A 7,823-nucleotide genomic window follows, 5' to 3' on the forward strand; every position below is an offset into this window, starting at 1 on the left:
TGGCTCTGAGTACCTAGCCTTAGACTAGCCAAGCGCTTTAGTTTTCTTCGACCAATAGGTCGGTCGAGCATATAATGCTCTTGTTGATTAGATCTAATCATATCGACTAGCGTTCAATGCGCTATTACCGCTCTTGACTCATAAGTCAATTCCATACGAACATTGCTCAGTACTATTGCCGATCATTGTTGGGAATTGTGCCCTGAAAGCATATGTAGTAGACATTGTTTTATGAAATAAATAAATGAATTGAATTTGTTATGCATATATTTTATGGACAATATTATTCTGTGATAATATTATGTAAATATCATAAAAATTCCTAAGTTCATATATGTGATCTCAAACACGTATTGGTATGAGAGGATTGTGTTTGAGATAAATGAACTTGAATAGTTCGCAGTAAAATAAAGTTATGGAATCTTTAGATTAATTACTACAAGTACGGTCCACTAGTATTATGAATACATGTGATCTAGATCCGGATCACTAGTGTGGTAGGACACTTTAGTGGAGGTGCTTTATATATTAGAGAATATATAGAACTGGACCAGATATGTTTATTAATACTTATTTAAATACCATTTCGAAGTATTAATTAAATATATCAACTGATGATCATATACAAATAGATCTTAATTTTGAAGTTACTATGAACTCCTGTTTATGTTATATGAGTTCTTTGATTCACTCGTTAGGGTCTGTCAGAATGATCAGGCTAGAAACTTTTGTTTTGGGAACTCATTAATGTAGATGGTTGAAGACATAGTATACAGATATGGAATCTATGCCTTCTCGCAAGAGATTGAATGATGGCTCTCTTAAGGGTTGACTTTTGGGGCTGAAAGGTTATTGAGCTCAAATTCATAATTTAATTATGAATTAACCTTCACTAGTAAAGTCAATGGTACTTAAGGAAACAAGAGATAATTAAAAGGGTAAAACAATATTTTTATTCCCAATTAATTATGAACCATTATTAGAGGGTCAATTTGTATGCAATGATTATATCAATGGATGCTTTATAATTATAAAGTACTCAGTAAATGAAATGTCTATAATTACAAGAGTGCAGTCTCATATTTATAGTAGAATAATCATATGAGATTAATAAATTAAGATTATTTAATTAAAGAGTTTAATTAATAATCTCAAATTTATTGGAGTTTGGAATTATATGTTTATAGGTCCTCATAGCGACTCTATCAACACTAAGAGTTGATATGAAAGGAAAAATAGTTTAAAGACATATTTAAGAAGAAATTTGTTCTTCAGGCCAAATATGCAATTATATGATAATAGTGATTAATTAATTAATTACAAATTAGTTGTAGTTAATAAAATTAATTAATATTTAATTATTGTATAATTTTCAAAATTATATTAATTAATTAAATTAATTTCAAAATTTAATTAAATAATTAATTAATTATAATTTTCAAAATTATAATAAATTAAATATTTATTTTCGAAAATATTGGATTTAATTAGTTGGTAGAATTAATTAAATATCTTTATTTGAGTGGGAGATAATAATCTGATAAGTTCAAATTAGATTTGAATTTAAAAGATTAATATTTATTCAAATAATTAATTATATTTGATAATTAGTTAATAAGATATTTAATTTAAATTTAAATTAGTTATCAGGTTGTTAGATTTTATCTGACAAAGAAGTTTGAATAAATAATTAAATAAAAATTGAAAAAACCAACATCCCTAAAAATAGTGATGCTACACGTGCACACACAAGCGTGTACTGCTATTTTCAGGGATACGATTTTCATTTTTATTTATTTAATTAATTAATTAATGGATAATTAAAAAATTAGTTTTTGGATATTTTCATTAATAAAATAATTAATTAATTAAAAGGTAAATTGTAAGTTGGTTACAGATTTATTTTTGAATATTTTCTTTTAAGTATGACTAATTAGAAAATATAAAAATAACCAATCTCAGAAAACTGAGTAGATTCGGTTTGTGAAAAATAGAACGATAGTTTTCTCTCCCTGAAAAATAAAGAACCAATTCCCAGGCCTATTCTCTTGATCTCGTGTGTTGAGTATATCAAGTAGAATCACAAATAAACTATCCTTCATTCTCTAAGTGCCCACACACTTCTTGAGGTGTAGAGAACGCTTTCGAAGATCTTGGTGTGAGTACCTGGGAGCGGCTTGGATAGGGAGATCGTTCTAAATACGAAAAGATCGCAAGGACACTTGATAGGCTTCAAGAGGTATGAATTATATTCTTAACTTGCTTACGATTAATGCATGTATATTAATGGATCCGCATATTTAAAGGAAGTTTAAATATGTTACAAAATTTTTGTTGTAAACTGGGCCAACCCCACCACCATTCCGCTGCATATTAGGAAACTCGTTCCTAACAATCATGACTGATAAGTCAGAACTTCATGACCAGCACTAAACACCATTATCATTTCTGACTAATAAGTGAGTGTGTAGCTCAGATAAACAATATATTACAGCATTCACAATGCAACATATATCCAAATATAGAGAACTCGACATGCTTCTTCAACAATCACCAGTATAATTATGATCATGCATATTTACAGAGATTCAAGCTCTGATCAATTCCATATTCAACATTCATGCCATGCCATAATCACATGTATCACATGCACCACATACTGGGTGTAGTTTTCTTACCTTAGGTCCAAGCACAAGTTACCAATGAACGACCCTCGAGCACGATCCTGATTCTAAATCCCTAGCAATCACCTAGTCACAATCATAATATAAAATCCCGTCAAAAAAGAGTAAATAAAGAATTCCAAACCAAGTCATAGCCTCTGGGACGTCTAAACCTACCAAACAGGGTAATAGGATCGATGCCAAGCCCTTAGAGTTATGTTCCCATGACTAAAAACCAAAACCTGGAAAAAATGCACAGGCAGGCTGTGACTTGGCCCTGGGGGTCTCAGCACGCCTCTCTGACAGAGAGCCCTCTACCTGGGCTTTAGGGCGCGGGCCACGACTTGGCCCTTTAGAGTCACAACGCGACCCCCAGAAGAACCCTCTTAGTTTTCGGTTCACACTGGTTGCGACTTCCTAGAACAAGGTCGTGACCCAACCTCGAACCCAGCTATTTTCTTCATTTTTTTCCCATTTAAAATCCTCCAAAAACCTATCCAAAAATATTCGAATCCCAAAAACAAAGTTTCTAAACATCCCAATGGCCCAAAACCATCGAAACCAAAATCTCAAACCATCCAAAAACTCATCAAAAGATGAAATCCAACCAAAGCTTAAAAAATTGAAAACTTAAAACTTAAAGCTTGGATTACCTCTGATTGAGTCGTTTCCCAGTTAAATCCTCCAGCTAATAAGCTTCTAATCTTCCCTAGAATTGTTATGACTTAATCCTTGCTTAAATCCGAGTCCTAAAACCCGAGTTTCCTTAAAAAATGCTAACGGTGTCAAAAAAAGGAACAGGAGAGAGAGAGAGAACGTACTGAACGTTCTTTTTATGTTTCTGACAGGTTACTTCGAGCTTAAGTAACCTCAAGCAAATATGTAATGACCCAACTATTTCTAAGACCTTGGACCATTAAAACTACTAGACATAGCTACTATTTTTGAGAAAGCATACATAAGAAAATAATCATAACTTTATTAAAACCCCAAAATAAAAATTGTGCAAATTACAAAATAAGATGTAAAATATGGTATGGGTACCCATTGTTTATAAAACATAAAACATAACTTTAAATACTAATTGCGAAATTACATCAAAACATAATTTAAAAGACATAAAATAAATAACGTCGTCCTCGATCAACACCCAGTCCATTGAATCCATTCATCCTTAACACACAAGCCAAGTTGCCAAGAATCCTTCCACCTTCCATATCATTTTCCTGTATCACACTAAAAATAAAGGAGTGAGCCTAATGCTCAGCAAGGAAAATTTATTAACACATAAATCATAAGCATAAAACTATATCATAAAAACATATGACTATTAAAACATATATCATATAGGACTACAATATTAATGGCCATTAACTCATTAACATGGAATGTGATAAACCATCTAGGTCCTATATCTACTAATCGAGGTAGGTAGATCACATAGTAGTATATGATAACCCATCTAGGTCCTCTACTAGTCGAGGTAGGGTAAATCATAACTCTAACCCATGAAATGATAAATGATCTTGGGGCTTGCTATCTAAGCAAGTCATATGCCCAAGCGACTAAAAACATATCATACATATACATATCATAGCATAAACATATCATAACATAAACATATCATAACATATAATCACATAAAATCTATCATATTTTACTTACCAAAAGCTGGGATTTTTGGGAACAAGAATGGGATTAGAAAACTCCTATAAACCAACAATTAAAATGGTGAGAATCTAAAGAAAAAGATGAATATGAGAACTAAACCATCAAGAAGAAACTTACCAAGAAGGACCTTAAGTTTCAAGAACTTAAATACCTAATCAAGAATCATAAACAAGAGTTAGGATCTGAATAAAAGAAACGAAAGAAAACTAAAGAATCATATAGAATTGAACTTAAGGAACAAGAATAACTTGAATGACCTTATGGATTGGTCTAAACCTCAATACTAAAATCACACTATTTCTCACTTCCCAAGTGTTTATAAAAGCTTAAAATGATAAAGCTTTAACCCAAAACCCAAGTGTATCTCTCTATAGCAACACTAGCATCTTGGAGGCTCTGATCAAATGCTTGAAGAATGAAGAAAATGGCTGAGCACTAGGTCCTATTTATAGAGTTCAATGAGTGAACTAACCCATTTTAATTTGAATAAATAAATGATTATAAAATGAAAATGATTTGAATTTTTGTTCAACTGACGCCCAGAACTTGGTCAAAATTGTTCAAAGGCACGTCTAAGTGGTTAAGGGTATTTTTTAAAATTCAAAAATCAAACTTTTCAAAATACTCACATGGAGTCGATATATCGCCCCCCATAGGCGATATATTGCCTCCTCCTGTATTCCCGAGGCTTGTTCAATCGTTCGTGCAAAGTCGACGTGTTTTCTGTATCTTCCGTAGGCGATATATCGGCCCCTATGCTGCGATATATCGGCATACGTTGATATATTAAACACGTATTCGCACTTGTTCAACATAATTTGAATTGGATAAACAGCTTTGACTGAGTCATAATACGATCCTAACAGCTGATGAAATGTTCTAGAGCTTCTAGATCTTTCTTTTATTAAAATTATTCATCAAAATACTTAATTCCTTAATAATCATGATTATGACAAGTGTCATGCTCTTAATGATTCTATCTAAACTTTATGTTATAATAAATAATATCTCTATGAGCAGCAATATTAATAAAACCTTATGTTATAATTAATATTCTTAAACTAATGGCTAAACTTATAAAATCCACAACTGTTGCTATGAGTTTCTAATTAAGTCTCGACTTGAACCAAAATCCATGGTAAATAACATACTACTACTACTGCTGCTGCTACTACTAGTTGCCGCCACCATAACCACGACGACCACCACCACCACTACCACCACTACCACCACTACTATCTAACTAGATAAGTAAACATTTTGGAACTCTACTACTACTCCTACTACTGCTACTACTGCTACTACGTCTACTACTGCTGCTACTACTGTTGCTACTGCTGCTACTGCTACAACTACTACTACTACTACTACTACTGCTGCTGCTACTGCTACTGCTACTGCTTCTCTTGCTGCTGCTACTGCTACTACTGATACTACTACTACTACTGCTGCTGCTGCCGCCATGACCACGACCACGACGACCACCACTACTACCACTACTACTATCTAACTAGCTAAGTAAACATTCTGGGACTCTACTACTACTGCTACTACTGCTACTCCTACTTCTGCTACTGCTGCTACTACTACTACTGCTACTACTGCTACTGTTGATACTGCTGCTACTGTTGCTACTACTACTACTACTACTACTACTACTACTACTACTACTGCTACTGCTATTGCTACTGCTACTGCTACTGCTACTGCTACTGCTACTGCTGCTACTGCTACTGCTACTGCTACTACTGCTGCTGCTGCTATTCATACTACTGCTACTGCTACTACTTCTACTACTACTGCTACTACTGGTGCTGCTACTGCTACTGCTACTACTACTACTGCTACTTCTACAACTGCTACTACTGCTACTACTACTATTGCTACTGCTACTACTGCTGCTGCTACTGCTACTGCAACTACTACTGCTACTACTACTACTACTACTACTACTACTGCTGCTGCTGCTGCTGCTGCTGCTGCTGCAACTGCTGCTACTACTGCTGCTGCTACTGCTGCCACTGCTGCTACTACTGCTGCTGCTGCCACTACTACTACTACTAATACTACTACCACTATTACTACTACAACTGCTACTACTGCTGCTACTACTGCTGCTGCTACTACTAATACTACTACTACTACTACTACTACTACTACTGCTATTGCTACTGCTACTGCTACTACTACTACTACTCCTGCTATTGCTGCTGCTACTGCTGCTGCTACTGCTACTGCTACTGATACTACTACTATTACTATATAACTAGCTAAGTAACCATTCTGGGACTTCTACTAGTATTACTACCTAACTAGCTAAGTAAACATTCTGGGACTCTACAATTCTCCCCTACTACAAAGAATTTCGTCCCCGAAATTTACTTACCAAACAATTCCAAATACCAGCTTAGCATTCGCATAACTTTTCTGACGGCTTTGAGCAGCGAGTATACGCTTTCTAATCAACACTACTGCATCTCGAACTTCTCTAACAGCTTCGGGTCCCACAAGTTGCCTCTCTCCTACCTCGTCCCAATGTTGCGGCGATCGTCACCTTTTTCCATAAAGTAACTCTTAGGGTGCCATCCCGATTGTTGACTGGTAGCTATTGTTGTAGGAGAATTCTATCAGTGGCAAATACTTACTCCATGATCCTCCGAAATCAAGTACACAAGCGCACACCATATCTTCTAAAATCTATATGGTACGCTCGGATTGACCATCGGTCTGAGGATGAAATGTCGTACTAAGACTTCACTTGGTACCAATGGCTTCCTGCAAGCTTCCCCAAAATCTTGATGTAAGCATCGATTCTCTATCGGATACTATGGTCATAGGGATTCCATACACTCTTACTATTTCTTGGATATAAATATATGCATACTGATCTGCTGTATACGTGGTCTTGACAAGCAGGAAATGAGCTGACTTGGTTAGTCTATCAACTACTACCCAAGCCGAGTCGTGCTGCTTATTTGTTCGTTGCAATCCCATCACGAAATCCATGGCTATGTCATCCCACTTCCATTCTGGAATACTGAGCGGTTCTAATAAGCCTGCAGGCCGCTGATGTTCCACTTTCACTTGCTGGCATACTAAGCATTTAGACACATACTCTGCTACATCTTTCTTCATTCTTGGCCACCAATACAACGCTTTAAGGTTGTGAGTCATCTTAGTCGACCCTGGGTGAACTGAGTATGGGGTATTGTGTGCTTCTTCTAAAATCTTCCTCTTAATCCCTTGATCATTCAACATGCATACCCAATCCTTATATCTCAAGTACCCCTGTCCTAATATCGAGAAATCTGTGGCCTTGCCTTCTTTAACAACATCCATATGTGCTACTAATGTGTCATCATGCCCTTGCCCAATCCGTATATATTCTAACAGACTTGACTGAATGGAAAAGTTAGCCAGTTTACCAATGAATACTTCTATTCTGGCATTGATCAGCTCCTGCTGCAGCGGCTTTTCTATTCCAGCTAA

The sequence above is a fragment of the Humulus lupulus genome, chromosome 2, assembly GCF_963169125.1.
Source record: "Humulus lupulus chromosome 2, drHumLupu1.1, whole genome shotgun sequence".
Taxonomy (NCBI): Eukaryota; Viridiplantae; Streptophyta; class Magnoliopsida; order Rosales; family Cannabaceae; genus Humulus; species Humulus lupulus.